Source organism: Clarias gariepinus, chromosome 22 (genome assembly GCF_024256425.1).
Source record: "Clarias gariepinus isolate MV-2021 ecotype Netherlands chromosome 22, CGAR_prim_01v2, whole genome shotgun sequence".
Taxonomy (NCBI): Eukaryota; Metazoa; Chordata; class Actinopteri; order Siluriformes; family Clariidae; genus Clarias; species Clarias gariepinus.
The window spans coordinates 6799862-6808121 of NC_071121.1; positions in this window are offsets into that span (position 1 = coordinate 6799862).

Genomic DNA, 8260 nt, shown 5'->3' on the forward strand with positions numbered 1-8260 from the left:
AATATCACACTAGAGGATGTGCTGTTGTGCGGAATATGAGAATGGCTGTAATGCAGTTGTAGGCACAAGTGTGCAGCTTGTGCTGATAGCATCACAGATGTGCTGATATTCATTACAACTCTATGACCTCAAGTGTGATATTGCGTTTATACAACTGTTCCAAAAATACCATTTATTATCAATGGATTATGGTTTGTTTATTTAATCAGTTATCTTGTCCATTAAAACAAATCCTTCCACAACTTGCGACTAAGTACTAATCACAACTAACTAATCGCAACTGGTGGGACTGGGTACCAACAGCTAGTGACCGCTGGTTACTTACCGCTAGTTTTATTAACAGCAGGGAAAATAGGTTTTCTTACCAGTACTATGTAGACAAAAAGTAAGAAGAATGAACCATGAAGGTGGCGGCATCAACTATCTGGAAATAGGTTTCAATGAAAATCTAGTGCACTAGGGTGAACACCTACTTGTTCAACATACCATGTAGTGTCCTTAATTAGAGATTACAGAGGGATTTGGGATTCAGTCTTGAATTAGTTAAATTAGCTTTCTCGACCACCAGCTCTTGGAACTACCAATGGCAATTTGGAATGACTTAGAAATAGTCATTAAGTAGACAAAGTTTAATTAACGATTATACACATGGAATGCAGTGTAATACAGTAATACAGTTAAACAGCCCAGCGCTGTTACCATCAATTATCACCACTTGTGGAATGCCACTTCTCCAATCAGATTCCTTCATTGAAACTAACTGGTGTATAATAGTATTGCTAATGGCACAATTTCAACATGAAGACTACTGTGTCTATTACATTGTCTAGATTAATAGTACTATATCTTCACTGATTTTACTTTATTTCGCACTACTATGACTGCACTAATGATGTTGTCCCTCTTTCAGCCACTTCTGTTAGTGATTATCACAGCAGATCATCAAGTCTGCCTATTTGAATTGGCACAGGTTTTATGCCGGCTGTCCTTTCTGATGCAACCCTTCCATCACTTAGAGTGCACTGACTTATGCACCCTTGTCACTGTGGCTCCAGCCACGCTATTGATATATACGTATATTAGTTTCCTTGCTATACAAGTATATTTAACCGTATTGTATAAACACTAATAGTACTATACCTACATGACTACCTCCACTTACATACACATAACCCTAAAAGCCTTGTCTTTATAAACCTTAACTCTTCTTGCTTGTGTGCCATACAGGAAAAGAAGTGTACAATGTGTACCTGTGTTTGAGCCCACACTGTGATCAAAGTGCTATTGTTTATAGACTGAAGGTGTAACTTCAAACCATGTGCATTTAACAGTTATTAGAGTCACTCATTTCCTGAGGGGGATGGATTTCTCTCTCAGACTCCCCCCCCCCCAATATTCTGCTTAGAAACAAAGCAAGTTTAAGACATGTAATGATATCGGTTTCGGTCTCGTCTCACTGATCAAACTGGAACTTGACTCTGATGAGTCTGTGTTGTCTTTTTTTTTCTTTTTCACATTGACCATCATTGGAAAGGTAGTGTGAATGGCTGCAATGTAGGACAAAAAGTTCTCAAAAATTTCTCAAAGTATATAAAACATATGCTTTTATTGAAAAAATATTGATATGTTTAATTGCAGGAGACAGAAATAGTTTATTATATACACCATGAAGTAGATACCACACTTTGTCCAAAGTGGGTTATACCTCTTCTACCAGAGCAATGTGCCAGTGATTACAATTATTCCAAGCTTTTAATCATATATTTACATTTAACCCAAAACATTTTAGTCATTTTAATGCTTTAATGAATATAAAGTCAGGCCCCCTGTTTCATGTCTTCCTGCAACACTGTACGGGATAAACATTAAAAAAGATGAATGAATGAATGAATGAATGAATGAAAAAAATGGCACAGATCCATGCCACTCAAGATTTAAAGCTTAATGCTGTGGAACATCTTTGATCCATGTTACTTCAGCTACTTATGTTAACTCTTCAACATCTTCAAACTTCTTTCCCTATTTTATTTATTTGAGTCAAAGATAACAATCAATGTTGTCAATGCAAATGGTTAAGATGTTGCCTAATGATAAGTATCAATATATTTATAAACAGAAGAAGTCACAATAAATGCTAAATTGTTGTGTGATGGTGCAAAAGCACACGTGTGTTTGGACCTTAAATCCACTTTTTGTTTCGTAATATGATATAAGGTAATTAAAAAGCCATATTATTATCATCTGATTTGTTATTGATTTTTTTTTATCATAGCATACTTAATCAAATGGTAGAGATGGCTTAACATAGTGACTGTTACTGAGTGCTGAAGACCTTTTTAATAAATTAATTTTTTCCTTCCTACATGAAGTTTTACTAGCCAAATAACTTTTGAAATTTACTTACTGTTGTTAGCCTTAGATTATAAAGAGCATTCATTGTACAAGTCCCTGTTATTATATAACTGTGTGCATTAATATAACTATTGCAATCAGAAATTCTGTTACTGGTGTAAAAAGGATTTTTTTTCTTCTCAAAGCCATTTTAACATTTTACCCTATTATCGAGGTTAATAATTGAGAAACATTCTAAGGGCCTTGATGTTCCACCTTCATACATATGCAATGAAACTGGAGTTTCTGATAATATCATTATCAAAGGAACTGAAGGAAGCTAAAGCTTGAACTTCAGTGTGAACGTGATGGAGCTCACTGCCTGTATAATCTTAAAACAATGTCTGCAACGTGTGCCGCAGATCCCAATCTCATACCTACACCAACCTGGTATGAAACAAAGAGTGAATGCTTAACATATTTTGGTAAAAGCTCAATGTTTTGCATTATGAACAGACTCCTCCCATTTATTGTTGTATGCTTAGTGCTCTGTGCAGAAGACCATGCTTTCAAGCTGAAAACATCATGGCTGGCATCAAAGTTACCGTCCACCAGATTAATCAAAGTATTAGCTGATGTATTGACATAATGCTTTTATTGTAATATGAAATCAAGATATTAATATATACACATATCTCTCACTTACTTATTTTCTATACTGCTTTATCCTTTATAGAGCAGCCTGGGGCGTATCCCAGGAGACATAAGGTACAAGGCGGGGTCCACCCTAGATTGGATGCCAATTCATTGCAGCACACACACATATACACACACTCTCACGCTCATTCACACACTACGGACAATCTGGGAGCGCCAGTTAACCTAATGTGCAGGTCTTTGGACTGTGGGAGGAAACCCACCTAGCATGGGGAGAACATGTAAACTCCATGTACACAGATCCGAGGCGGGAATCAAACAAGATATTATTATAGTACAGAAAAATTACACATTACCAAAATAGTAGAAATAATGATAATAATATATATTATTATTATTATTATTATTATTATTATTATTATTTCTACTATATAATAATAATAGTTATCATCATTTGTATTATTATTATTATTTATCTAAAACAAATATTTTTATTTTTATTTTTTTGAAAACACAGATGTGTTACCGTTTTCCACTATAAAAAAAGATTTTGTTTTTTCTAGCAAATACATTTCTAGCATATGTTAATAATGATTTGTTTTATAATATAATAATATTATATTATTTGTCACATGTACTTTACAGCAGAGTGAAATGTCTTCTTTGCATATCCCAATTAGAAAACTGGGGTCAGAGCACATGGTTAGCCAGCTTACAGCACCCCTGGAGCATATAGGGTTAAGGACCTTGCTCAAGGGCTTAACAGTGGCAGCTTGGTAATGCTGGGGCTTGAACCCCAAACCTTCTGATCAGTAACCCAGTAACCCACAGCCTTAACCGACTGAGCCACCACTGCCCCTATAAGGTATAATACTATAAGATTATGTCGCTTCTTATACTGTACCATGGTAGCACCAGTTTTATACAGCATTCTGATATATTGGTGGTTCAAGTCTTGCGTCCAGTCTGTAAGCATGGAGTTTGAGTTTTCTTCAGGTACTTCCTTCCACAGCCCAAAAACATGCTGATTGGCATTTCCAAATTGCTCGTAATGTATTATTGGATGGGTGGGTTTGTGAGCTTGTACCCTGCGAAAGGCTGGCACCCCATACAGGGTGTACCCTGCCTTGTGCCCCAGGATAGGATCCAAGGCCCCTCATGGAACAACACAAAGTGGTATTAAGAAAAAAATGTAAGGGTGGATATACAAAAGATTTACATCTACAGTATATGATGCAGTAAAGACTGTGCAGGTCTATTAGGGGTCAGGTCAATCATGCAACATATACTGTACTTAGTCTCAGTCTCAGCAAAGCAAGGATATTACAATGTGACATCTGAGATGGAGTAAGGTTACTGCTGTGTAACAGGCTCTTATCTGTGATGTCTCCTTTTTGCTGCATTATTCTCATTTTATTTAAAAAAATGTCCTGTTAGGAATGTTTTTTCTATCTGCATTCTGAGCAGTTTTAGGAAACTAAGCTTCAACGTTTGCGTTATCATTTAAAAACACCTCACGTCATGTTAACTCAATTCATCTTCATTTCGGCAAAAAGGATAGAACCTTATAATTCCAAGGGGACCATTTGTTGTTGCAATTTTAGCAAGCGATAAATATCATCTGACAGTTAATTTTCTATTTTTGGCAGTCATTTTTATCCTCGGTGGTGCCACACTGATTTACCGTAGTGAATTTGTTTTGCAGAATCTCGAGATCTCAAGTGTTATGGAGATGCTGTGCTATGTGTTTAAGAATGCAGCTATTGTGTTGATCAGCTCTAGAGAATTTATGGACACACTAGCGGTGTGTTGCGTCTGGTGGCTGTTTAAACAAGATATTAATCAGCGGTAAAATGAACAATGCGCTGAATAGAAGAGGATATGGAGCGTTAAGCCGGTCTACCAAGACAAAGTCCAAGCATTCCAGTACGGGTTACTAAAACTCGAACAAAAACAATATAAACAGCCTGGCATCCCGATTCGCTTCGCCTGGTGTTTATCCACTGTCTAATTCAGATATCTGTCTGTTTTCACTTAAGATATTTTCGAAAATATTTTTCTAGTCTTTCATTCTTGTTTTTGAAAGTATGACTAAAATGTGCCAAGAATATTTTATGGTACATGGTGAACATTTATGGCATTTCTTTCTCAGCCACAGCGCATGATCTCATCTGGGAGACAGCTTCATATGTGTTTATGCACTTAAGAGGGGAAGAGTTATGGCAAAGTTATTTATGAGCGTCTCCATGCCTTTGTGTCTTATCACTCTCCTTCTTAGATAAACATTTATTTCTTTACAAAAATATCCAGTTGGCTCCGATGTCCACCTCGTGCTGAGCGTGTGTCCTGGTCCCCCCCGGTCACGAGTCTCTGTTTGCTTCATCACTCTATTCTTCTCAATGAGGGAGGGGTCGTATGGATCTTTTAATACTGTAGTTCCTCTCATTGTTCTTAATCTTTTTTTTTTTTCTTTATGGGTTGCTGGTGCTGACCAACCGTGGTATGTCCTTTAGCTCTGACCTCGTCTAGGAGATTTGTGCTCGCCTTCTCCCTCTGTCTCCATCTCAACCACCTCTCCCTTCCTGTTCCGTCAAGTGTGTGTCTCTTCATCTCTTTTTTATGGTCTCCCAAGATGAATTGTTTTCTCAGGAGTTCTTTATTTTTTGCTTTACCGTTTTACGCTAGGGAATTGTTATGGGCATAAACATTTCCTTGACTGTGCTACTGTCTACTCTATTCCATTTTTCCCTCCCCGAGTACAGGGCACCATCCCAGTGACTGCTGAATGTTATATTTCAGATTTTATGCTCATACAGCTTCATCATTAGTACTTTACTAGCATAAGTACCTGTCGTTGACGGGAAAAGAGTTCGTAGAAAAAGTCAAAAAGTTAAAGCTAAAAATAAGCAAATCAGTTTAAATGTAATCAGTGATAATATTATTTCAGGTTAAAGCCCACATACAGGTCTGGCTGTCTTTCTGTACTGCTGAACTCTTTGCCTAACTTATTAATACAAAGAAAGAAAATTTAGTAAGGTTGAGTATCTTACTAAGCCTTGTATGATAAGTTCTAATCCTTTCGTCATCAGTCTAATACACTCCCTGTTCGGTAATCGGAGAGTGGATCACAGATCGTCAAAAAAAGTTGATCGGTTAAAGGTCCAGTGCATTAAAATTCACTGATACTACTTCAGCACTCTGACAATATGAAGTAATCCCAGTACAAAATATCTAATTTAGCTTTTCTAATAATATCTACTGGTGCAGGTGTTTGTTTACATTGAGCAAGTATCTAATTTTAAAGTATTAAATCCAACACATAACCGTTCATAACATCAACATTTGGATTTCACTTCTGGTGCAGGTTAAACTTCAGGTAGATATCTAAGTACTGCAAATCTTTTATTAAATTCTGTCCAGAGGTCAATTTAAGACGCGCCCATAGTTTGATGGCACATAACTGCTCATAACTTCACTTTTTTGCAACATTTCGATTTCATTTATGCCACAGGTTTAACTTCAGGCAAATACCAGAAGACTGGTGAAGTTTCATAAAATTCTGTCAAACCAGTTTTGCGTGATGATGTGACAAAATTTCGCTGGACAGACATACAGACAGAATCTGAGACTGGTTTTGGGTCATCCAGTGTATGTTTTTTCAATTACAAGCTTTAAAATTCAAGTATAAAACTCTTTTATCATTTTTTTTATTTATTAACAAAATGTTTAAATTAGATATAGAGAAAGACTTTGTGCTTTAGACATAAGCACAGTTGAATGGGTTCTTTGTTTGACTCCTGAAAAGTCTTATCAGTTCTGCATTCATATATATATAGAATGCCTATATAATTTCCCTTTCTCAAGCCTGTTTACACAGCACTCTTAGGAAATGTGAAAATCAGTGGGGTCAAATGGAGCTCATAAGATATTCTCACTCACATACCAAAAATCCAATGCCTGTCTCTAATGGGAAAATTTAGCACATGATTCGGCACGCCTCAGTTAGGAAATTAAAAGGAATAAAACAACAGATGGATAAGATAAGATATAGTCTTGAGGTCATACTTTATTTACCATTAAAAAAGGAGATGCTTGGCAGAGGTCAAGGTGTGGTCCATCAGCATTTATGTTTCTAACAGAACAAAAGGTCATGACACACGTCCTCCCTCCTCTTCCTGTTCATGCTGCTGCGTGGACGCCAGTGTCACTCTTATTACTGTCATGCTGTTTTGACAAAAAGGCTGTAACTATTGAGCCAACAATTACTGTTTAAGTGCTTGTTCATTCACAGACGTAGACAGCAATAAAATGTCTGGTCCAGTGTAATGTGTAAAATAACTAATCCTAATTCCATTCATTGGATGGTATCTTAAAAGAAAAAAACAAATGTTAAATGTAGGTTAGAAATGTATGTATAAATATATTCTAGTAAGTTTTACAAAAAATATGAATACAAAGCAGCCAGTTATTCACGCAGTTATTCACGCTCGCAGTATGCTGCTGTAAAACAAAAGTAGGCTATATTTCATGCAATAAGGTAAGCACCTTTGAATGACAGGTAGTATAGTTTCTACAGGTATAACACTACATCTAAATCAGTATTTCCATCCCTGCAATATATGCTGCTACACCTATACCAATAGGCACCTATCCCAAAAAAACTAACGCAAAATCCAAGATTTCATTGAATGCCTTTAGCATTGATTACATGAAAATAATTCCTCATCCTCCCAGAACCATACAATATTAGTCCTGGAATATGTTAGTGCCATCAGAGAAGAAAAACCATAGATGTAATATACTAATCATTCAGTACATTCAGGTCGTCAGCTGACTTCATTTCATTGCTACATAATGCTGCTGAGCCTAGACCTGACCTCCTGAAGCAACCCCAGATCATAACACTGCCTGCAGAGGCTTGAACAGTGAGCACAATGCATGATGGGTGCATCGCTTCATCTGCACCCTGACACACCCATCACTGTGAAATAGGGTCATTCTCGACTCATCAGACCACATGACCTTTTTCCATCGCTCCAAATTCCAATCTTTATGCCCCCTAGCAAACTGGAGATTGTTTTTTTCTGGTTTGTCTCACTAATAAATTGTTTCCTTATGGCCACACAGCTGTTTAGTCCAAGCCCTGTGAGTTCTAATGACATTTTTACTGTCTTTTTTTTTTACCATGCATCTTTCATGATTTTTATTTCCGACCACACTTCTTACATGAAGTTGATGGCTCAGCACAGTCCTTACAGGTTTTAATAATGTG